This window comes from Chlorocebus sabaeus, chromosome 20, assembly GCF_047675955.1.
Source record: "Chlorocebus sabaeus isolate Y175 chromosome 20, mChlSab1.0.hap1, whole genome shotgun sequence".
NCBI classification, from domain to species: Eukaryota; Metazoa; Chordata; class Mammalia; order Primates; family Cercopithecidae; genus Chlorocebus; species Chlorocebus sabaeus.
In genome coordinates this window covers 58,053,227-58,079,919 of record NC_132923.1, presented here as the reverse complement: position 1 = coordinate 58,079,919, position 26,693 = coordinate 58,053,227, and the positions used below count along the sequence as shown (strand labels likewise).

The 26,693-nt window shown below is 37.5% G+C and overlaps 1 pseudogene; it reads left to right on the top strand.

Moving 5' to 3' along the window:
• The first annotated feature begins 24,918 nt into the window (after positions 1-24,918).
• On the top strand, positions 24,919-26,316 carry LOC103224568 (SNW domain-containing protein 1 pseudogene; annotated as a pseudogene).
• The last annotated feature ends 377 nt before the right edge of the window (positions 26,317-26,693 follow it).

The window sequence follows — 26,693 nt, the reverse complement described above, 5'->3', positions numbered from 1 at the left end:
CTTTCTGCAAATTGAGATTTTATAATTATTAATAGATAATGAATCAAAAGCATATATATAGAGGTTCAAATGTTGATGAACTATTTTTAAGCATAAAAAGTAAAATACATCTCTTAATGAGATATGTTAGGCCTTCTTCCAATTATTTTAAGATGAGTGATAGATATGCTGTTTTATATAAAATGGGGAAGGACAATTGTGAAAGAGGAGGTAAGAAAGAAAAACTAGAGACAAAGAAACTCTCGGGCAAATCATTTGAGAGAGGAACATTATATATAGAAATTAAAGATCTGGAAATAAATTTCTTAAATCTTTCTGTAAAATTCACTCCTTGGACAATTTTTACATATTTCAGTTTGAAAACGTCTAGATCTCAAACTTACTGGTCATGGCACACAATCAAATGAGGCAAAAGGCTCTGCAGCCCACACATCTTGCCCTGTCCTAGTGGGGCTGTGGGTGTCTAAGTATGGGCACATACGTAGGCACATTAAGAGCTTACTTGAATTCCTTACTGAACTCTTAAAATAACAATGCTCAGAAAATGTTAATGACATACTTAATTTGGTATATAAATACCAAATTTAGAAGCAATATATTTACTGGGAAGTTTCTTTAATCATACAAAAAATGAATGTTTGGAATTGTATGTCTTTCACTATTAAGAATAAAAAATAGACTTGCATTTTTGAATTAATCTATGGCTCTGCAGGAGGACATCATCATAGCGAAAAATGATCCTCAGGAAAAGCTTTGAAAATTACTAATCTATTATAATCGATGGACTGCATGGTTGCCAAACAATCCTTTGTAAATATCATATTTTTTCCCCTTTAAAACAGAGTTAATAATAAGTTGACTCAAAGGTCTGGTCTCTAAGTATTTTCCTTTTTCCCTGATTCCTCACTAGTACAATAAAGGCATTCTAAGGCCATACCGAAGCAAAACAATGACTCAAAAAAGGATTTCCTGAGATCCAGAAACTTGCCAACAGAACTTATTTTGTCAGCTCTCATAAACCATATAAAACTTGAGTTACTATAGACCCTAGACATAGACTTTTTGGATTTTAATCCCAGCTCTTCCATTTATTAATTCTGTGTGACTTTGTGTTAAGTTATTTGTGACTCAATGTCTCTATCTGTAAAATGAGAATTAATTGAGTTCATATTTATTTAAAGACAAATGTGTAGAGTAGTTCTCAGTACATATTAAGTGGTATATAAGGGTTTATTTATTTTAAAATATGTATATGTTCATATAACACTCATCACATTTTATATTTATAAACCACCCTCACATTAACTACATTATTTCATTATTTTATTTTACAACATGGAAATTTCAAGAAAGTACAGCTCATTTATTTGTCTTAAAACAAATAAGTATAAACTGACATATTTGAAACTTAAATCCAGATTTTCTAGTTCCATGTTAAGAGATCTTTTTACCAAATGTGCATCTGAATTCATTTTACTAATGGAGTTGTTTTGTTACTTTCAAATTGATTTTTGTATTTAAAGTTTTAGCTTACAGAGCACTTTCATGCGGGTAAAGCAGACATACTTGAATTGGAAATGTCTAGATCTCAAACTTATTGGTCGTGGTACACCTATGCAGGTTTTTCACCATCCTTGTAGCTAATTAGAGATTACACTTGGCTGAGTTTTCCTGGTTCCTAGTCCCACCTAGGTCACTTAAAAAGCCATTATCCAGAAAAGGAAAGATAATTTCAAGCAATACCTGGTGATACTTATATATGAAGTAAAAGGTCTCTTCCACACCTATTTCACTGTCCAGAAATACAATTTTCCAAGTTTCTAGATAAAACTTTTGGTTAATAGAAAACAATATACTCAAAAGCCATATATTCTCTTTCTGTCTCAAGTTTTTTCTAATATAAATTCCATTACAATTTGTCTGGTCGGTAACTGTTTTCTCTAACTGTTTGAAGTAAATGATTTTGATAGGGACAGGAGGCAGGAAAATTCTGGACCAAAGAGAGCAGGTGCCCAGTTAGGGCCCCACCCTCAAGACTGGAACCAGGGCCCAAAGTGGAACAAACATTCCTGTTTTCCCTCTTGAATGTTGCCTTTTCCAAAACCATCCATGGTCTGCCCTGCCCCCAACTCCCATCCTGTGCCCATAAAAACCCCAGGCTTCGCTGGCAGAGGGAGGAGAAGAAGGGAAGCAGCTGGACGTCGAAGACTGTGGTTGGACATTGGAGAGAAGCAGCTTGACTTCAGAGGGACGGCTTGACGGCAGATCTTTAAAGAGTCCTATGCCGGACTCTGGGAAGATTACCTTCCCGCTCCAGCACCTTTTCAGCTCCCCTTCCCACTGTGAGCCACTTTCATTGGCAATAAAATTCTTTGCATTTACCATCACCAATTTGTTCATGTGACCTCATTCCTCCTGGATGCCCGATAATTACTCGCGTATGAGTACAAAAGGCTGTCACACTGATCCTCCACTGAGCTGTTAACACTTAAGCCATCTGTGGACACAAAGCTAAAACAGCACTGACTATAACAGTCTTTTTGGGGTTCCAGGGGTCATGGGCACTCCCACAAATGCTGCCGAGTTTGTTCCTGCCGGTGTCCAAAAGTGCTCGCCCTGGCCCCCGCACCCGCTCACCTGTGTGCTCCGTCCCACTAGGGGTTGAGTGCAGCAGCTTCGAGTGAGCGGAGTTCGTCCCTATCAGCACCTGTGCACTCCAGTTCCTGCCCTCGAAGGGGTCAGGGAAACAAAATGACTCCTGGTCTAGAAAGATACGAACCTGTCTTTTAGAATCTTAAAGTTTCCTTTTTAAATTTCTGCTATGTTAATTTGGAAATTATCTATAAATGATCTCTCCACTCTAACTGGTTGGAATTCAAATGTCTCCCAGCCTTGTGTGAACTTTGGTTTGCTCAGCTTATAAGACCCTGGTAGTTTTTGCCCAGCTTCATGGAGTTCTATCTTCATGCCAAACTTCCTGCATGGGATAGAATTCAGCAACAAACTTAAGGAGACTTACTGTGTTCTTTCTCTTCCTAGCTGCCTCCTTTCTAATACACTGCCCCATAAGTCACTTCGATCTCACTGAACTCTGGTCTCTGCCTCCTCAATATTGTGAGCCTGCCCTGCTCTGCTTGGGTTCTCCTTTTCTGTGCCATGCCTTGAGGCAAAAAGCCTGGGTGATAATAAGGCTGATCTTGTTTGTTTTCCTTCTTTTAGGGATCTAAGTCTGTAAGAGGACTTTGATCCCTTAGATCAAAGTCCTGTGTTGCTTGTTGTCTCATGTTTGAAAATAACAGTTTCATATGTTTCTGGTGGGATGGCAAGTCTGCTACTTCTTACTCCACTGTGGTGTCTGTCGAAACAAATAATAAAACTTTGGCTTGTGCTTTGCCTGTCTTTGTTATTTTTTTAAGTTTCATTTTACTATTTGCTCTTATTCTACTTTAAAAATATATCAGTCTGTGAGAGAAGGAAAATAAAAAACTGCTTTTAAATACAATAGTTTAAATGTTAATGTGCATACAGATCACCTGGGAGATCTTGTTAAAATTCAGATTCTGATTTAGCAGGGGGCTGGAGTCTGAGAGTCTGACAATCTTCCTCGTGATGTCAATGCTGCCAGTCTGAGCACCACATTTCATGTAGCAATGCTCTATGCAGCAGGAAAACAAAGATTTGAATTCAGACCCACGATAAGCATTGATAACTGGTAGTTCATGTCACCGAAGCAGCTAAACGCATGAAGAAACATTAAGACAGCCCAGGTAAGGGAAGAGACACTTGTTTCTTTTTTCTCCCTTCTCTCTAAACCAACCTTGGAGGAGCTGGTCTTAAAAGTGGGGAGTGGCTGGGGGTGGGGGATGGGAAGAGATGATTCAGGTGAAGATCATGTCTTACCTTTACTTGACTATGCCAAGGAGTCAGGGTCCCAGCTCAAGGCTGTACTGTGGCAATTTGCTGGCAGCACATGAAACCCTGATGGAATTCGACTCTATTAAACTTTTAAATACTGAAAGTGATAGAATTGCCCACAATACCATCAAAGCACAGGATGATTATACAGAATATTACTAAAAACAGTGATTAGAAAAAAATTATTTCATATTTATGCTTTTCAATCTTAAAACTATTCAAATATGTAGTTATATATATACATTTGCCTTGAGAAAAATTTTCAACTGCATTTCAAAGTTCGTGTAAAAATGAAGTAAACTATAAAATTATTTTTAAATGTTACCAAAAAACTGTGTTTTTGCAGCTCAAAATTAAAAACATCCTGTTTAGAATAAAACACACACATGCACACACACACACATTTTATAATGGAGTCAAGCCAGCATTTTTATGATTGGCATCTCTTATCTGTTTAAGGTCGGTCACTTTGTTTATAATGTGTTTACTTTTTTAATACAAACGTATTAAGCTTGCAAGTTATTGAGAGATGTGGTGGTGAAATCTAGGTAATAGAAAACATACAATGTAAGGTTGATTAACTCTAAAGAGAAAAGTTATTTTGTGACAGTGCATAGGCAACAGGATTGGATAATTTTGTGGATGCATAAATTGAATTACAATCATTGCCAAAGGCAAGCAGAACCGTTAGAAAGCACATCAAAAAAGTAACCAAACCAGACACACTATCAGCGTTTTTAATGGGTGTGTCAATTGTCCGTGAAGATGTTGCTGAAAAACAACTTGGTGAGAATCTCTTTCTGCTGTGCTTCAGAAAAGGGAACTAGAAAGATATGTATTCCATTGACTTAGAAAACAGTGCATAATTTTGGAGGTTAAGTGAGCCAGCTCATGCAAACATGTAGAAGAGTATGTGCACACGTGTGTGCACACATAAAGAAAGCTTTGTTGTGCTTATTTTTTTTGATATTCAGAGTGGAAATATTTGTCCATCAGCCTTCAGCCAGAAAGCCATATTCCCTAAAAAAATACCCGGAGAGAATATTGTTTTTCTCTCCTAATTCTGACATTCTAAACCCTTTTAAAACTTTCCTATATGAAAAAGAGAAAAGGTGACTACTGTTTTGTTGAGATAGATCTACTCCCATTCTTGCTCAACTTTAGTTCCATCTCTTCTGAGAGGTTTTTCGGGCCATTTCAGTATAAAGTGATCTATTTCTTTATCATTTTCACTCATTTATCCCTTATCTATCTATCATCTATCTATCAATCATCTATCACTTTCATTTAAACACTGCTGAATATCAGTAATTATTACTCTTTGTGCTATTTTCCAAAATAGCTCTTCCAGGGTAAGGAATTAGTCATTTTGGGGTATCTTAGAGCACTTTTTGTGGTACCCAACATACAATAAGTATTTAATAATCATCATGTTGAGCTCTGAGTATATGCTAGATATTGCTACATTACTCACATCTAGTATTTCCATTAATTCTTATGGTAACAGTGAGGTAGCTATTTTCTCCATTTTCCAGATGAGGAAACTGAGGCTCAGAGAAGTTAAATGGCTTGCTAAACCCATCCATTGTGTTAGAATTTTAGTCTGACTCCAAAATTTTATCCCAATGATATCTGACTTTTCTGGTACCTCTATAGGCATTATCTAATAAATTAGGAGATCAAGTTGTAGATTCTCTAAATAGCTCACGGATTTTGCACTAGTCACTTTATTGCTATCAACTTTAGTTTACCTTGCTCTAAGACAAAAATAAATCCACAGAGCCTACATATGGGTGAACTTGAGAAATAATATTTATTGAACACCTTTTATGTACCACAAACTAGACTAGTCAACCTGTTACATACATCTCCCTTAATTCTCCCAATGCCCCTAAAAAGCATACATTAGTATTTTAAATATTAGATTCAGGAGGTGCATGTGCAGAGTTCCATGGGTGTATTGCATAACGGTCGGGTTTGAGCCTCCAGTGTACCAATCACCCAAATAGGGAACATTGCAATCAACAGGTAATTCTCAACCCTCACTTCTCTCCCACTCTCCCCACTTTTGGAGTCCCTAGTGTCTATTATTTTCAAAAGGCATATATTATCCCTGTTTTATAGTTACTGAAAGTGAGATCCAAAGAAGTTAAGTATATTTCTCAAATATTCAGCCTGAAAGTGTTAAAAAGGCCAGGCGCGCTGGCTCACGCTTGTAATCCCAGCACTTTGGGATGTTGAGGAGGGTGGATTACAAGGTCAAGAGATCTAGACCATCTTGGCTACTACGGTGAAACCCTGTCTCTACTAAAAATACAAAAAATTAGCCAGGCGTGGTGGCGGGCTCCTGTAGTCCCAGCTACTAGGGAGGCTGAGGCAGAAGAATGGCCTGAACCCGGGAGGTGGAGCTGGCAGTGAGCCGAGATCGCGCCCCTGCACTCTAACCTGGGCAACAGAGTGAGACTCCGTCTCAAAAAAAAAAAAAAAAAAAAAAAAGAGAGAGAGAGAGAGAGAGAGGAAAAAAAAAAAAAGAAAGAAAGAAAGAAAGAAAGTGATAAAGAGTCCAGATTTCAGCCTAGGTCTATCTGGCCCTAAAATAATTGTCTTTCAATTCCTCCATGTCAACAACTGGAGGAAAAACTGCTGCCAAGCTAATATTGATGTAGACAAATCACTTCTTATTTAGAGAGAAATGATAGGTTTCCTTAATCCACTTATATTCCTTATCTCTGTTAGGGCTCAGATTAGCCTTACTTTAAAAAATATTATCCCTGTTGAAAATGTGGTTTAAAGCGGAAGCTAATCAAGTCAGAGTGATTGTAATAAAAAAGATGCAAATTTACCAACATATCTGTCTCTAGATAAAATTGTAACTTGTGTTACTTTTGAGATTCAGCAAAATGTAGGCAATATTTTACATATCTATTTCAGGGAAATCTGTGAATGCCTTTGACATCATTAAAAATGTTTAGTTTTCCAGTTTACAACTAATATTAGGTATCACTAAGGTGTTAACATGTTTTGTAAACCCTACCAAAGACATGTAGTGAAGAAATCAAGCTTTCATTCTATAAGCAGACTTTTCACTTGCTCTCTAAATCTAACTTTTTCTTTTAACTGCAGAATTTTTTTCCAGCAACTAATTAGTCAGGGATGGATTTAGGTATTGTTATTACTTGTCTATTTTACTCACTCCAATCTGGCATGTGACTTTCTTTTTCCATTTAATTATAGAATATTACATCTGAATTCAGGGTAGTGAGATACATTTATGCTGCTGTTAAAATAGTGTAGACTCAGAAAACCAATTTCCTGTTTGGGGAGAAGAATGAACAAACCTATAACTATTTCTCTCAGGATGTCTCCTAGTGCAATTTTCACCTCGAATTAAACCTTTAAGTCAAAATCTGCAAACACTGCCAGAAATGTTTGGCTTAATATCATATAGCAGTTAAGATTATTTTCTTTTAAAAGATAAGTTAACAAATCTTTTAATTAACAGGAAGTTACTACTGCTTGCCTTTCTGTGAATATGCTTTATTTAGCATTAAGGCGGTTCTACAAAAAGCCATCATAAAGATATATATACAGTTTTCTTTATCATATGAAGGTCATCCTAGCTGCTAATCTAACTTTATTGAGAAGGTCTTTTGTGCAACTGATAAACAGAGAATGTGCTTATTTCAACTTCTCCCCACATCCCGACAGAAAATTTTTCCTCAAGGCAATATTAAACACGTAAAGTGAAGAACTGATGCAAAATTGGCCTTTATATTGTGCAATCTAAATAACTTCTCTACTACAGTTTGCTAATGAATATAGCCCAGGAGTTCATTAAGATCTACATGGCAAAGTAGTAGCAACAATCTGAACAGTGTGCAGTTCTTAAGGACCACAAAAGACCCTTAGCAAGCCATAGCCTGAGTTCCTCTGCCAAGCATGTTGAGAACATAGCTTTCATAACCGGAAGTGAGATAACTCCTGTTGCACTAGTTAAATCTGGAAAAAATGCCAAGGGTATGAACTATTCCTAGGCCAACCATCCAGTGCCTGCTTGTACCACACCTGACCATGAGCAATATTTTGGCTATAATTTATCTATTGTAAAAGCAGTTTACAGTTAATTTTATGAAAAGTTGAGCACAGTTTTGTTCTGCTCTACTGCTTCCAGGTAGATGTGTGAGACTACAGGAACATGTCAGCACTCATTGGTCTCCTACGGGTCTGTATCACCTTACCTGTACATTAAGGTAAGACTGGAGGATGTGACATTCTCAATATCACTTACTAGACTGAATACACAATCTTCTAGCAATCTATTTTGCTAACTTGAAACAACTTTGTTGCTTACAGATAAAATTATACATTTCATATTTATTCTTGAAAGCATGGGATTCAATCTCTACCAAGGGGTAAGCCTAGTAAACAATGTTCAAACTAAAGTTACCTGAGGGAGGCAGACATATCTTGAGTTAATATAGCTAATCCTATAAAGAAGGCTCTTGGCAATTGCATTGATTTCATTTTACTGAGAGTGATTTTGAGACATTAAAAAGTAATTGAATATTTTACTCCCTTTACACACTCTGAAACATCTAAAAAGGACAAGGATATTTAGGAGCTATAGTACATAAAATGATACATACTCTATAGTCACAGTTGAATACTTTTGTACATTTTCATTCTGCTGTCTTTGCAGAAAATGCATTAACAATCAAAATGTGTCTTTTTTTTGTTTTCCTGTTTCTTCTTCTCTCTCTTTAGTTTTATAAAAGGATGCTAGCACCAGTAAGCAAACTCTGTGTATTGCATTCTTGGAGAATAAATTTCTAACTGTGGTCAATATATTTCCTGCTGTGTTAGGTTAATAGCTCCTTTCCATTGTTTACTGCAGAAAATGCATTTCACTAAGATCGTTCCTGTTTCATTAACTTACTTAAAAAACAAAAAAGCAGTAACTTCATATGTTAAAAAAAAAGTATATTTAAGATATACATTCCAGTTTTTTTTTGTTGTTTGTTTTTGAGACGGAGTCTTGCTCTGTCGCCCAGGCTGGAGTGCTGTGGTGCGATCCCGGCTCACTGCAAGCCCCGCCTCCCGGGTTCACGCCATTCTCCTGCCTCAGCCTCTCGAGTACCTGGGATTATGGGCGCCCGCCACCAAACCCAGCTATTTTTATTTTTTTTATTTTTAGTAGAGATGGGGTTTCACCATGTTAGCTAGGATTGTCTCGATCTCCTGACCTCGTGATCCACCCACCTTGGCCTCCCAAAGTGCTGGGATTACAGGCGTAAGCCACCGTGCCCGGCCACACATTCCAGTTTCTACATGAAGAAAGTAGTCTGAATGAACATCGCTGGTCCAAAGTTTTTCTGGAGACTTGTGTTATAGCAGAGGGGAGAGAAGTCTCTCTTCCCTGGTGTGAAAAATATTATGGTCACTATTTGCAATACATGATCTGAGCTCCCAGGGCAATAGCTCCTTAGAGACAAAACTATATCAGTTTATACACACACACACACACACACACACTCACTGAGTCGGGACAGTTTCTGTTTTCACCATGTGAAGTCCCTAAGATCTCAGCAGACAATTACATCTTGCATGAACGTGAACTCAGAACAAGAACTCCTTATTATCGGGAGGATAGCACCATTCATTCATTAATTCATTCAAGAAATACTGAGTGTCTTTTATGTGCTGCACATCATTCTAGGTATTACAGATAGAGTGATGAAAGACAAAGTTCCTGTATTCTAATGAGGGCCACAAATAATAAATAAGTAAAATTCAACAATAGAACTTCCGGTTATATCCTACCTGAAAAGCAGAGTAATGGGGAAGAGAGTGGCATCTAGTTTGGAGGCATGGCCAAAGACTACCCCAAAGAGGTGACATTTGGGCAGCTGTGGACAAAATGAAGGAGTCAGTGATGTGACTATTTGGGACAAGCATATTTCATGCATAGGAGACCCCCCAGTAATAAAGGTGTAGAAAAAGAGCTTGTTTTGTGTGTTTGAGGACCAGCCAAAGGCAAGAATGGCTGGGGTGCAGTGGCTAGTGTGTGAAGACTAGAGAGTAAGTTGCAGGACACAGTGACAGCAAAGAGAATGGTGGGAGGCTCTTTTAATGCTCCAGGAGAAAGTACGTCACTTGGACACCGGTGGTAATCATGGGTGCAGTAAGAAATCATGCTGATTTAGAAAATATTTTCAAGTAGAGTCAAAAAAGTCTTATAAAGTGTGAAAAGAGAAAGAGGAGCAGTGGTGCCATTAATTGAGATTAGGAAGACCATGGATGTATTAGACCATTCTTGTGTTACTGTAAAGGAATACCTAAGACGAGGTAATTTATAAAGAAAAGGGGTTTAATTGGATCACAGTTCTGCAGGCTGTACAAGCATGGCATTAATATCTGCTTGGCTTCCTGGCAAATTTGAAGGTATTTCCTGAGGCCCAGGCAGATAATGAAGCAGGAGCAGGCACATCACACGGAGAGAGGGGGAGTGAGAGAGAAAGAGGGTGAGGAGGTGCCACACACTTAAACAGCCAAATCTTGCCTGAACGTGAATTCAGAGCAGGAACTCCTCATTATCACGAGGATGCACCAAGCCATTCATGAGGAATCCACTCCCATGACCCAAATATCTCCCACCAGGCCTTACCTCCAGCATCGAGGATTACATTTCAACATGGGATTTGGGGAAGACAAACATCCAAACCATGTCAGTGGGTGAGGCTCTTTTGTTGTTTCCAGTGGACAGCAGAAGTCTTATGTTGACCATGCCAAGTTTGGGAAGTTCAGTCGACATAAAAGTGGAGATGTCAAGTAGGTATTGGCCGTTTGTGTTTGGAATTCTGGGGGAAGGTTGGGGCTGGGGATATAAACGTAGGAGTCACCTGCCTATTGGTAGTTTTTAGCTCCTTGTGACTGATGTGATCAGGGGAGGCAGTGAGACGGAAGAGGTGTGGAAACCGAACAGATATGCTGACTTGGGAGGTCTGGAAGAAGAAGAGAAACCCTGAAGGAGGTTTCACATTGTGAGGACTGATGTCTAATCATGCTGCTGGCCATTCAGATCATACAGTGCATCAGAAAACTATTTTACCTAGTCTTTGAACTATCATGGTTGGAGGAAGAATTCTCCATAACTACTAATTAAAGCAATTATAGAGGGAAGAAGCTCTTCAAGGCAGACAGGGTGAATGCCAGAAGATGCACAATCAAAACAACCTCCTTCTGCACCTGCTTCAAATTAAAGACTGAGACTTCACTTTGTACCATATTCTATAAATTAGTTCCAGGAAAAATATTACTTGAAACTTGTATACATAAGAATTTCTAAGCTAAATCCTAAGATAACTGAATATAGTTTTTAATTTTTACTTCAAATTTAGTCATTTTTAGTGAATCTTTGTATTATTTCTGAAATACCAACGTAGGAGAGTTCCTTTAAGAAGTTATAATTGATTGAATTCAATATTCTATTTCTGATGTTTACAATAGGCAAAATCCGTTGACTTGGTCCTTTATCAGGATAATATCTTACTGTAACTTTTTCTTCTGGGGGTGCACTAAACATTTTACGTGCTCCAAGCAAATTGTCTAAGGAGACGTATCTCTTTGTCAGGATCCTTTGTTAAGATTGCTTTAAGAACAGGAAAAAGAGCACTTAAAAAAATATAAAAGAAACCCTGTAGTTACACTAAATGGAGTTATTTTCTTACCACTGAGTTTGCCCTTCATTTGTCTAAGAGTTGTTTACAAGGGTTGAGAAAGCTGACATATCTCTCTGTTCTTTAATTCTTTGTTTATGAGCTAGTGTAATCAAACAAGAATGTACACAGCATGGCGAGTGGTAAACAACCATTGCTTTGTTATCATAGCTTATAAAATTACAGAATTTCTCAGGAGGTTCACATCATTGTTTGGCACAGAACATTTTCCCATTAATTAAGAAAAAGATTCACTAAAAAAAGATTCGGTAAGCACATTTTAATTATTTCTTCAACATTGTCTAAAACCAAATGAATAAGAAGGTTATGTATTCCAAATTCATTTTAAAGACTTTTAAGTCCACATATCTTTTGGCCACATTGTTTACATTAGCCTCATTTTTATTATCCATTTGTGGCAGGAAATTCTTAGCAACTAAAGCTGTTGCTATCCCTGCAATGTTCTGTAGGATGCTACATTTGAAGCATAGCTGACTTTGGAAGCCAAGTGAATGATCTAGTCAAAATGAAGCTCATCTCCACTCTTAAAGATGATCAGTGTGTTTGACACCTTTCTCAGGAACTCTGCAAAGAACCGTCTATGACTTGGATTTGACTCTATGGAAACAGTGGATACTCCCATGGAAACTAAGAAACTAAAAATTTACTGGACAGTCTTTAAAACTTGGGTGCTAGATTTGATATCCTGGAACTGCTATTCAAGCTGCTACATATTTGATTCCAAAGGAGAATTCTACTCATGTATTTGCCCACAACATCTCCTGCTATTTAAATATTGAAACACCAGACTAAGTATTCTTACTGTTACAAAGGACAAGACTGATGAAAAAAATACATGCATATACAGCCCTTATCTGATAAAATTTCTGTTTCCATGTTTAACCCATGAATATCTTTCTCAATTTTGTTTTATACTGGGGAATTTTATTACTTAAGATAATGCTAACTGCAGAAATTGATTGACTAGGAAATGTTCACTACTAGTATGGTTTGGCTGTGTCCCCACTCAAATCTCATCTTGAATTGTAACTACCACAATTCCCATGTGTCATGAAAGGAATCCGGTGGGAGGTAATTGAATCACAAGGGTGGGTTTTCTTGTGCTGTTCTCATGATAGTGAATAAGTCTCAGGAGATCTGATGGTTTTAAAAATAGGAGTTTCCCTGCATAAGCTCTCTCTCTCTTTGCCTGCTACCATATAAGAAAGACGTGACTTCCTCTTCCTTTCTTTCCACCATGATTGTGAGACTTCCCCAGCAATGTAGAACTATAAGTCCATTAAATCTCTTTCTTTTGTAAATTGCTCAGTCTTAGGTGTGTCTTTATCAGCAGCATGAAAACAGACTAACACAATAAATTGGTACTGGGAGTGGGGCACTGCTGAAAAGATACCCGAAAATGTGGAAACCACTTTGGAACTGGGTAACAGGTAGAGGTTGGAACAGTCTGGAAGGCTCAGAAGAAGACAGGAAAATGTAGGAAAGTTTGGAACTTCCTAGAGACTTGTTGAATGACTTTGCCCAAAATGCTGATAACCATACGGACAGTAAAGTCCAGGCTGAAGTGGTCTCAGATGGAAATGAGGAACTTGTTAGGAACGGGAGAATATGTGACTCTTGCTATGTTTTAGCAAGGAGACTGGTGGCATTTTACCCCACCCTAGAGATTTGTGGAACTTTGAACTTGACAGAGATGATTTAGGGTATCTGGAGGAAGAAATGTCTTTCTTTCTTTTCTTTTTTTCTTTTCTGAGATGAAGTCTTGCTCTGTTGCCTAGGCTGGAGTGCAGTGGCATGATCTTGGCTCATTGCAATGTCCGCCTCCCGGGTTCAAGCAATTCTCCCACCTCAGCCTCCCGAATAGCTGGGATTACAGGTGCATACCACCACACCTGGCTCATTTTTGTGTTTTTAGTAGAGACAGGGTTTCATCATGTTGGCCAGGCTGATCTCGAATTCCTGACCTGGTGATCCTCCCACCTCAGCCTCCCAAAGTTCTGGGATTACAGGCATGAGCCACCACACCTGGCCACTGGAGGAAGAAATTCCTAAGCAGCAAAGTATTCAAGAGGTGACTTGGGTGCTGTTAACAACATTCAGTTTTATAAGGGAAGCAGAGCACAAAAGTTTGGAAAATTTGAAGCCTGACAATGCAATAGAAAAGAAAATCCCATTTTCTAAGGAGAAATTCAAACTGGCTGCAGAAATTTGCATAAGTAATGAGGAGCTGAATGTTAATCCTCAAAACAATGGGGAAAATATCTCCAGGGTATGTCAGAGGTCTTCATGGAAACCCCTCCCATCACAGGCCCAGAAGTTTAGGAGGAAAAAATGGTTTCATGGGCTAAGCCCAGCATCCTTCTGCAGTATGCAGTCTAGAAACTTGATGCCCTACATCCTAGCTGCTCCAGCCATGGCTAAAAGGGGCCAAGGTACAGCTCAGGCTGTTGCTTCAAAGGGTGCAAGACCCACGTCTTGGCAGCTTCTATGTGGTGTTGAGTCTGTGGGTACACAGAAGTCAAGAATTGAGGTTTGGGAACCTCTGCCTAGATTTCAGAGGATGTATGGAAATGCCTGGGTGTCCAGGCAGAAGTTTGCTATAAGGGTGGGGCTTTCATGGAGAACCTCTGCTAGGGAAGTGTGGAAGGGAAATGTGGGGTCGCATGGCCCATGTAGAGTCCCTACTGAGGACTGCCTAGTGGAGCTGTGAGAAGATGGCCACTGTCCTCCAGACTCCAGAATGGTCTGTCTCCAGACCCCAGCTTACACTGTGTGCCTAGAAAAGTCACAGACACTCAATGCCGACCTATGCAAGCAGCTGGGAGGGAGGTTGTACCCTGCAAAGCCACAGAGGTGGAGCTGCCAAAGTCCATGGGAACCTACCTCTTGCATCAGTGTGTCCTGGATATAAGACATAGAGTCAAAGGAGATCATTTTGGAGCTTTAAGATTTGACTGTAAGGCCAGGTGTGGTGGCTCATGCCTGTAATCCCAGCACTTTGGGAGGCTGAGGTGGGTGGATCATGAGGTCAGGAGATCGAGAACATCCTGGCTAACATGGTGAAACCCTGTCTCTACTAAAAATACAAAACTTAGCCAGGCATGGTGGTGCACACCTGTAGTCCCAGCTACTTGGGAGGCTGAGGCAGGAGAATGGTGTGAACCTGGAAGGCAGAACTTGCAGTGAGCCGAGATCGTGCCACTGCACTCCAACCTGGGTGACAGAGTGAGACTCTGTCTCAAAAAAAAAAAAAAAAAAAAAATTTAACTGTCCAACTGGATTTTGGACTTGCATGGGGCCTGTAGTCCCTTTGGTTTGGTCAATTTCTCCCATTTGGAATGGCTGTATTTACCCAATGCCTGTACCCCCATTGTATCCAGGAAGTAACTAGCTTGCTTTTGATTTTACAGGCTCATGGGTGGAAGGGACTTGCCTTGTCTCATATGAGACATTGAACTGTAAACTTTTGAGTTAATGCTGAAGTGAGTTAAGACTTTGGGGGACCTTTGGGAAGGCATGACTAGTTCTGAAATGTGAGGACATGAGATTTGGGAAGGGTCAGGGGTTGAATGATATGGTTTGACTGTGTCCCTACCCAAATCTTATCTTGAATTGTAACTCCCACAATTCTTATATGTTGTGGGAGGAACCTGGTGGGGAGGTAATTGAATGTTTGGGGCAAGTCTTTCCCATGCTGTTCTTGTTATAGTGAATACGTCTCAGGAGATCTGACAGTTTTAAAAATGGGAGTTTCCCTGCACAAGCTCTCTTTTTGCCTGTTGCCATTCATGTAAGATGTGACCTGCTCTTCCTTGCTTTCCACCCTGATAGTGAGGCTTCTCCAGCCACATGGAACTGTAAGTCCATTAAACCTCTTTCTTTTGTAAATTGCCCAGTTGTCTTAGATATGTATTTATCTGCAGCATGAAAATGCATTAATACAACTACTTTGTAAAATCAATGTTGATTTCTGTCACATAAAATCCAAATGGGATGTTCTTGATTGGCAAGTAGCCTTCTATAATAAGGACCCAACCTCCTTCCACCTTGGGGCTCCGTCCTTCTTTAGATCCATGGATTTTCTTTTGAATTTTGTTCATGGAGAGGCAAGGAGAAGATGGAGAAGGCTCACTTGCTTCTTTATCAATTTACCTGGGAAGTGTTACTCCTTACTTCTGCCAACACCTTCATTAAGTACCAGTCACATGGTTCCAGTGATCTGCCAAGGAGAATGGGAAATGCAGCCCATTATTTGGCTGTTTCCAAGTAAAATCTCCACACAGTGCAACAGAATTATGAATCTATGATTTTCCCTGACTTATCTGTCTCAAACATCCTTTACAATCGAGACCATCCTGGTTAACATGGTGAAACCCCATCTCTACTAAAAATACAAAAAACTAGCTGGGTGTGGCGGCGGGTGCCTGTAGCCCCAGCTACTCAGGAGGCTGAGGCAGGAGAATGATGTGAACCCAGGAGGCGGATGTTGCAGTGAGCCGAGATTGCGCTGCTGCACTCTAGCCTGGGAGACAAAGCGAAACTCTATCTCAAAAACAGACAAACAAACAAACAAACAAAAACAAAAACAAAAACAAAAAAGCATCCTTTACATATACTGAAGTGAGGGTATTTCGTTCAAAGCAAATTTGGTTGGTTTTTACGTTTAAGGACATCAAAAACTAATTGTTACTTACTATGCTCATTACTTGGGTAATGGGATCATCATTCATATCCCAAACCTCAGCATCACACAATATACCCATATAACAAACCTGCACATGTATCTCCAAATCTAAAAGAAAAGTTGAAGTTAAAATAAAAAATTAAAATGTTACTCCATTAAAAAAGGAAAAAGAATGTTTGCTTTATATTTTGTTTTCTTTTTTTTTAAATTAGCAGACCAAGAGTCCATTAATTTGTTCATTCTGGTTTCTGATTAAAACAACTCCCATGTGCTTTGTAAACTCTCCAATATAATTGCCCATGTGCATTAGACTTCACCAGTCTTCAACATTGGTTTTTCCCAGAAATATGAAGTAATCTTTTTTAGTATCTGAGTCATATTTAATGGCTTTCTCTTCTGCAAGAAAACAGAATCTGTGTAGTTAGGGTACGCTGTGCATTAAAGACATTATTCAGACACCTTGATAGATAATTTAAAAATGTGTTTTTTAAAAGGAATTTTTTTTAATTTAAAATAGTTTTTTCCTTTTTTAAGGAAATATTTAGAGTTAGTGCAACATTAATTTCCGGATGATTTAACCTATACAAATATTCAGCAGAGGAAAAAAGTCACATTAATCAAGAGACAGTGTCTTGTAATTTGTGGCTTTAATTGATTGGTGGTGGTGGGGAAGTATGTGCTCTTTTCTCAGACATTTATTCTCAGCTTCCATTTGAAATTCTAGCTTTTAGGGATTTACTCCATTGATCTTGGAACTTTACAAGAGCCACACAATAAAATGCAATATAAATATTCCTGTACAATAAATATTACTATCATTTAAGATTTACCCTATGAAAAGGCTCCTGGAAGCATAGGCCCCAATGTAGAGGCCTGAGGAAGAAAATGATCTGAAGGAGCTGCGTAGGATGCTGGAGATGGAAGGATGGTGCCAGTGGCGACTTTCCCCTGTTCTCTAATTGCACTTTAAGTGGGGCTGATTGATTTGGAGTACAGTGAAAAAGTGTCAGTGAGAAAAGCAAAGCTACTACTTAATTTTCTCCAAATACATTTCTCCAAATACATTTTCTAAATGCCCACTATTTGCTAGACATTTTGCTAGAAGTTGAAATAATGAAGAAGAACATAATAATTCTTGTACTTCTGGAGCTTATCGTTTAGGGTAATTAAAATGGAAATAGCTATCCTGGTAAATTGAATCAATAATAACAACAAATAATAGTGAAAATGGGATGATAATACTAGTAGATTCAGTTTCATTTGAACTGTTTTTGTCTTCCAGTAATGCATTTTAATTTACATATGTAACATTTATATATACATACATATATATATATGTAGTTCTCATTGATACATTTGTATACAGTTAGCAATAGGATGAAAGGCAGGGCAGTGTTATTCACAGGATCCAGAATAATACTTGGTACATAACAGGCACTCAATCAATGACACTGTATGGATAAAAAACATAGTCCTGGATGGAAAATCAGAAGACTACAGTTTCTATGGAAATTCCACCAGTTTTTTCTTTGTGACATAATAAATGACTCCCAGTTTTAGTTTTCTAATCTATATAATGGAATAAAAATACCCATTCTCCACACCTTACAAAGTAGCAGTTCCTTGGGTGGGAAAAAGATAGCAGATATGTAAGACTTGTGAATGTTATTATAGCCAGTAAACAGTCAAACTGGAGTATTTTCTTACTTAACTAAGGTATTTCTCTTTTTTGAAATAAGCTTTCTGATGGACACATTTCAGTGAAGTGAAAATAATTTCATTTTAGAAAATTTAATCGCATTACCATCAGACAAGTATTTTCGTGAAATTTCTAAGAACCTAGCGTCTCTTAGAAATTTAGCCTAATAGAGGTGACTTGGGGCCCTATAAGAATCTCAGTGCATCTTTCCCACTCCTTTCCCATTTATGGACAGATGTTTCCCAAGGAAATCCTTGGTTCACCCTTCATCTGTCTGGACTGTATAAAAGAATAAACTATCACTTGAAGGCAATCTGACAACAGACTAAGAGACAGGAGCACACTCAGAAATTTGAGATTAAGATAGAAGAGGCATGTTTTATTCAAAGTTCAATATCCATTTATTTTGAGGATAAGGTTGTCTGTGTTGTGACTCATGCATGCTGTGAAAAAATGCCAAGTGTCTTGATAACTAATGTTAGTAAGGAAAGATTCACCAAGAGGGGGCAGAAGCTCATGAAATGCTAATCGTTGAATTCAAGAGTGAGAATCAATTTCAGATTTTCATGTTTTTGGAACATTTCAAATGACTTAATATTTTAGTGAAAAATCCATATATTCTGAGAGTAATGATAAACATATTTCTTTGCTTCGATTCATCTCCGAGGTTTCTTTCCTTTCTTACTGCTTTGGCTTTCCCATTTTGCTTTTGTCTTCTTGCTGCCTCTCATCTTTCCTCTAAGCATTCAGATTAAAATTCTGTTCCTTTATCTTCTTTAAAAAATATGATTATAAATGTGCTCCTTTTATTGTAAATGATGAAAAAGCATAAACTTTAAGCCAGAAAGACAGTACTTCCTTTGAAACCCCTCCTTTAACAACTGATTTTTCAGAGTTTTGAAAAACCCATAAAGAGAGTGTGTTTTCTCCAGCCATTGAAGATACGATAATGGTACATCCTGAGAGTGAACGGAAGAGTCATTTTAGAAAGTTTGAAGAACAAATACTCAGGCTTAGTTAGGGACTGCACACTAACAAGAGGTGCAAGGCAGTTAGCTGAATGACAATGGATCAAATTAATCCTATAAAAGAACAAGGACAAACACTGGGAACCTTCATTGTGAAATGTCTTGGAGTAAAGGCTTAGCAAGAAGTCAGTCTTGCATAAACATAAAAGCCAAACTCTTAAAAAATACATTACCAAAGATGATTTATTTTTATGCAAGAATGGTTCTTTAGAAATTATTTTAGATCTTTTTCTTGAATATCAATATTGATTTAGCTAATAGGACATGTCTTTTTTTCATCTTTATAAAACAATGACTTCAAAAGAGGAGAAGGGTACTCAGAAGGAGCAATCACAGACTGTGAGCACAGAATGATTTCAAAAACTTCTGCATTTGAACACAAAAGTGGGTCAATAAAACCATAGCCTCCTTCAATTTGTAATTCAAACACATAAAATAATTTGACTTCAATAGGCAAGGCAAATTCTCACTTACTTGGAAATTTCTCAGGTACTACAGAAAGTCAAGGAGAGGACTTAAAGGGAAGAAAACGTTTGACTAATGATTAATAAAACTGTTGTTGCTCCAAAGTATTGTTGAAAGTGGAATCTTTTCAACATCTGAAATGTATCTTGATACAAAATGCAATCCTGTTGAATAACTGCAGAAGAAGTGTTGGCTCTGTATTAATAAATCTGGATTTAATGCATAAATAGATGGATTTAATATCTTTGTATTAGACAGTTTTGAAAGAAACTTGGTATAGTCAAATTAAATTCATATATTGTTTCATTTGCGTATCTTGAGTCTGGTAAATGTAGCTATAGAGAAAACACATTTTTTTTTAAAAAAAAACAACTGTGCCACTTGCTCTTTTTAAATTGCTTTGCTGCATTTTTAAGAGTTTTAAAAATGGGCACTTGGTGTGCATGAAACAGCAACTGTTGCTCATTCTGTCTTTACCTCTACTCCAGGAAAGATATGTTTTGAAAAGGAATACATTAGAAATACATCAAAATACATAATGCAATGGAAATGAGCTTTACTATTTTTTAATCCTCCATTCCAAGCATTTTGTTTGCCCTGCAGAAGAAAATGCCTCTCACAAAATCCTCACAGCCACCTATCACTGTGGCCACATTCATGGCTCCATCTAGGCAATTGGCATGGATCAGGAAATATGATAGAACTGTAAAGAACAGGCTATCCATCATTCTAATAATAGCAATGTTTTGATTGAGAATAAACACAGTTGAATTATTTGTAAGGACGTGGAATAGATGAGCTGGTTAGAAAGAACACTTCTTCAGATGACTTTTTCCTTCCTCCTCCTTCCTCTATGCCACAATAATTCAAAAAGGTCATTTCAGCTAATAAAAAGAGCAAAGTGAAACACTAAAAATAAAACACTTGGATTGCAAAGATGTACTGAGACTTCTTAAAGAAGTTTGAAAGATCAAAACTTTAAATAGAATATATTACAAACCACAGAATTTGGGATTAATCAATGATCAAAAGATCTCTGAGAATTTTGAAAAGGAAGCTGATGAACAATTGTTCCACATCAGTAATATACTCCAACTTATTTTTAAAGAAAGTGAAACAGTGCTATGATATTTTGCAATTCCTTTTCCCTTTGTTATTTTTTGTTCAAATATACAAATATTTAAATATTTTTAAAAATATAAAAATTATATTTGATATATTTACAATGTGTGTATATATCTATAATATATGTTAGAAAAATAAATAATAAACATTGGTGAACCAATCAACCAACTCAAGAACTAAAACGTTAACATGACTTTCATCTACTCATATACACTTTGCATGCCCATCCTCCTACCTTTCCACCAGGGAAACGACTGTAGTTATTTATTTACATACACACACACACAAACACACACACACACATGCTCATAAACACACAAACACATATATGTAGCTTTTTTGACATATGCATGTAAGTCAAAGTCAGATATAACCTAATATTATTTCTGTTGAGATTTATAAAAATAGTTTCATATCTTCCGTAGTCTTATAGGACTTTTCTGTTCAACATCTTAAGATGCATCCATATTTTTACAAATAGTTCTGTTTCATTCACTTTAACTGCTTTCTCATATTTAATTGAGTAAATATAACACTATTAACTTATTTATTCCTTTGTCATTGTACATCTTTGTAGCTTCCATATTTTATTATTAATCATACTGTTATGAATATTCTTGCATGTGTCTTAAGCACATGTATAAGTTTTTCTAGGGTTACTACATAAAGGTAGAATTATCGGTTTGCAAGGCACATGAATGTGTAACTTTACAAAATAATATCAACAGGTTTTCCAAAAAATGTCCAAATTTGCAATCTTGGCAGCAATTTGTATGAATTTCTGATGATTCACATTCTCCCCAGATTGTTATATTTCTTAATTTTTTTCCACTCTGGGGGTACACATAATAATTACAAAATGATTTTATTAGTAATCCCTGTCTCATTATAGTCTAAATTACATTTCATTTATTGCACATTTAACAAATATTCTTTGAATTCCTACTATTTTGACCTGCCAGACTTGTATTGATCCTAATAAGAAGGTGCTGTATCTGAGAGACTGAAGAAAAGCCCGAGAGCCAGAGAATGAGACATAAGGTTTATCAAAGGAACTTACATATAAGGCAGTCCAGTGGTGACAGCCTAGACAGAAGAACCGTTTGTAAAAAGATGCAGTTTTGTACCATTTGTAAAAAGTCTAAAGTTTATATAGTTTAGATACATCCACATTCTCAGGGGATGCTTAAGTTATGGCTATCAGGTATGTCTAAAATGCAGAGTTATTCTCAGTATCCTTCATTTAAGTTATTGCTGTCAGGTATGTCTGCCATGCATATGTTCCAGGAACTGCTAATTATGCTGTAGATATAACAATAATAAAAAAAAATCCCTGCCCTCATGAAGATTAAGTTCAAATAGGGCAGAGACTGAAAATAAACATAATAAATAAGTGAATTATATAGTACATAAGAAGGTAACAAATGTCATTGAGAAAAATAAAGTGAGATAGGACTCCCACAGCAGAGAACCAGTTGAAATTTAAAATATAATAGTCAGGGTTGACTTTTGTAGTAAGCCATTCTTGCATTGCTATAAAGAAATACCTGAGATTGAGTAATTTATAAAGAAAACCAGTTTAATTTGTCCATGGTTCTGCAGGCTGTACAGTAATCATAGTACTGATATCTGTTTCTGGGGAGGCCTAAGGAAGCTTCTAAGCATGGCAGAAGGTAAAGAGGGAACAGGCATATCACATGGCCAGAGCAGGAGCTCTTGTGAGGAAGAAAGTAGAGTGGGTGAGGTTGGGGGTAGATGCCACATACTTTTTAACTACCAGATGTCTTGTGAACTCAGAGTGAGAGCTCACTTAACACCAAGGGGATGCCCAAGCCATTCACGGGCGATCCACCAGATGATCCAAACACTTCCCACCAAGTCCCACTTCCAACACTGGGGATTACATTTCAACATGAGATTTGGGTAAGGACAAATATCTAAACTACATCAACTTTTCTGAGAAATAATTTTAGCAAGGACATGAAGTAGATGAAGGCTTTAGTGATGTAGAGGAAACAGCTAGAGCAGGAAGGATACTGGTGTGTTTGAGGAATAGCTAGGAAGTCATTATGTTAGGAGCAGAGTGAATGAGAAGAGAGTGATAGGAGATGTGATTGGCAGGTAATTGTGGGACCAGTTCCTCTAGCATCTTGCAGGCAATTTTAAGGATTTTAGCATTTATTTGGTGAAACGTGAATCTACTGAGGAATTTTGAGCACAAGATTGACATGTTCAGAGGCTATGGGTAGAAGTATGGAGACTAGTTGGGAGAAAATTAGAAAAAATGTGAAAGATGCTGGTGGATTAGGCTAGGGTAATAAAAGGGGCAGTGGTAGAAATTGAGAAGAGTATATATATACACACACACATATATACACATGCATACACATATACACACTTTTAACATATTGGGTCTTTATGTTCTTGAACACAGAATACCCGTCTGTTTCTTTAGATCTTTAATATCTTTCAATAAGGTTTACATTTTCTATACTCATATTTCTACACACTTTGTTTCCATTATTGTAGTCTCTTGCTCTCCCTCTTTTCTTTCACCCTCTGCTTTAACCATTGTTTGTTTATTCCTTATGTATTGACATACCACTTGTTTTTGAATAGGAATCTTATGGCAAGCCACCATACTGAATTCTCATTATTTCTATAAATTTGTCTGTAGATAATTTTGGATATTTTGTGTGGTCAGTCATGTCATTTATGAATAGTAACCATTTTCTTCTTTTAAATATTCTTCAAAAATTTATGCCTTTAATTTAATTTGTTTTTCTTACTATATTGGAAAGGATCCTCAATAAAAGTAGCAGTTGTTTGCAATCCTTAATTTATTTCAGATTTTGAAGGGAACACATTTAATGTTTTGCTACTAAGAGGATATTTGTGATATACTTTGATACCTTTTTTCAGGCTAAGCAGATGCCTCTCTTCTTAGTTTCCTATTGTTACCGTACACAAGAGATGTCGAATTTTATAACATTTCCGCATTTCTTAGATGACCTTGTGGATTTTTTCCTTTAATCGAGTCATGTAATTTTAATATATTTTCAATGCTAAAAGCATATTTGTATTCCCAAGATAAGCCCAACTTGGGCATGGTATATTTTTGAATATTATTTTGGATTCAGTTTGTAAATCTATTGTTTATAATTTATATCTACTTTTATAAATGAAATAAAGCTATGAGTTTCCTTGCTAAAACTGTCCTTTTCTCATTTATAAATGATTTCAGTATTACTACTTCTTGGCTGTCAAATCCAGTATATGGAATTTGTCCATACTAAACTTGTGAACAGTATCTTAATTACTCCTGTGGGTTTTCTACACACTGACATAGCATTCAGAAGCTTTGTGTTTGGGCCACTAGGGTCTTTTAAGATACCAAATACTTGATTAATCTAATGAAATCAGCACCCAGTCAATATATGTTAGGTCCCCTGCGCTTTTGTAATTCATAAATGACTATTATTAATATTTTATGCTTATAGATGAGCAGCATAAGAATGATTATTCTATTGGGCTGAGATGTAACAAGTTCAATATTGTAGGAAGGTGGCATTTTGAACATTTGATTGTTAAGTCGGCATCACTGTGTAAAGTTTCTACTATTTTGTTTGTGTTTTTTTTCTTGGTAACAATTTTGCATATGCACCTTTCCTAGACCCCTGCCCTAGCCATCTGGGCATCTGTTGTTATGTCTGCTTGCTTTTAGATTATCTTTTCTAAGTTAACAGTCTTATTAGTAACTACTTGACTAGTTTACCCTAAGGTCAGAGATTTAAGTTGAAAGGTGCTTTAGATTATCGTCATTTCTAGCCAGAACACAGGATTTGTCAAATAAATATGAATAATTAGGCCCAGAAAACTTTAAAATAACAACTTAGAAGAAAATTTAAACCACCAGCTTCATAATGTTAAGAAGTTGTTTAAATGCATTAATTATGCTCTTCACAATGTGGACTTAAACATTTGCTTTAGACAAGTGGCATTGGGTTTGAAAACTTCAAAAATGTATTTCTTTGACAAATTAAGGTGCTTCTTATATAGCATTGCCAGATAAAAGCCCCTGCACCTACTCAGTTATTTCAGGACCAGCTTGAGGCTGAAGAAAAGGCAAGATCCCAGAGATCATGGCAGACTTCATTTGTCTCTTCCAGAAGAGAACCTTCCCCCTATGGATACCGGAAAGGCTGGATACCTCGGTTATTAGAGGATTTTGGAGATGGAGGTGCTTTTCCAGGGATCCGTGTGGCTCAGTATCCACTAGATATGGGACGAAAGAAAAAAATGTCTAATGCGCTGGCCATTCAGGTGGATTCTGAAGGAAAAATTAAACATGATGTAATCACTAGACAAGGACAGTCAAAAGACAAGGTCATTTACAGCAAATACACTGTCCTGATTTCCAAGGATGTTATGAATGCAAATGATCCAGACTTGCAAAGGCCCGATGAAGAAGCTATAAAAGAGATAACAGAAAAGACAAGAGTAGCCTTATAAAAAGCTGTATCACACAAGGTCGCTGCTGTCATGCCAGTTCGGGCAGCTGACAAACTGACTCCTGTTCAGTATATCCGATACACACCATCTCAGCAAGGAGTGGCTTCCAACTCTGGAGCTAAACAGAGGGTTAGTCAGATGGTAGAAGTGCAGAAAGATCCAACGGAGCCTCCAAGGTTCAAGATTAATAAGAAAATTCCCGGAGGACCACCTTCTTCTCCTGTACCTGTCATGAGTTCTCTTAGCCGAAAGATGACTGTAAAGGAACAAGAGCGCAAGTTTCCTCCTTGTATTTCTAACTGGAAAAATGCAAAAGGTTATACAATTCCATTAGACAAACGTCTGGCTGCCGATGGAAGAGGACTACGGACAGTACACATAAATGAAAATGTTGCCAAACTGGCCGAAGCCCTCTACATTGCTGATCAGAAAGCTTGTGAAGCTGTGGAAATGCGTGCCCGAGTAGAGAGAAAAATGGCTCAGAAAGAAAAGGGAAAACATGAAGAGAAACTTAGAGAAATGGCTCAGAAAGCCAGGGAGCGAAGAGCTGGGATCAAAACTCATGTGGAAAAAGAGGATAGGGAGGCACGTGAGAGGGATGAAATCCGGCATGACAGGCGACAAGAGAGACAGCATGGCAGGAATCTTTCCAGGGCAGCTCCTGATAAAAGGTCGAAACTTCAGAGAAATGAAAATGGGGATATCAGTGAAGTCATTGCTCTCGGTGTTCCTAATCCTTGAACTTCCAATGAAGGTCAGTACGACCAAAGACTCATCAAGCAATCCAAGGGTATGGACCGTGGATTTGCAGGTGGAGAAGATGAAATTTATAATGTTTGTGATCAAGCCTGGAGAGGTGGTAAAGATATGGCCCACAGTATTTATAGGCCCAGTAAAAATCTGAACAAGGACTTGAATGGCAATGACCTAGAAGCAAGAATAAAGACCAACAGATTTGTTCCCAACAAGGAGTTTTCTGGTTCAGGTTGTAGGCAGAGAGGCTGAGAAGGATCAGTTTAGTTTGGGGAACATCCTTTTGGTTTGGGCAAGTGTTTGGAAGAAGTGAAATAGCACGGTGGCTCTAAAAGACCCTGAGATAGCAGCCGCCCCATGGAATATGAGCACGATGGCGATAAGAGGAGGAAGGACTAGACACAATTTTCTTCAAAGTGAATGAACTATTATTATCCATAACCCTAATGATGCAAGTCATATGGGGGAACACTTTGTAAATGGTCAGGACAAAAACTGAATCTGGGTGCCAGATCCCAGCACTACTTTTTTGCTGGAGAACGGAGGGAATAGAAAATTCTACTTTGAAGTATGTTTTTTAAAAAGTGGATTGTGTTTGTGCTTCTTCCACCTTTCAGCATTTATAGAACATGCTGCTCCCCATACAGAATCAAGACTACTTCCTTTTATGCAACATTAATAGTTTGGGGTTAATATTTTGTGTGAGAACAGCTATATACCAGTAAAGTTACCTCAACCACAGTGAGTAGGAGGGTGTTCACATATTGTAACGGTCC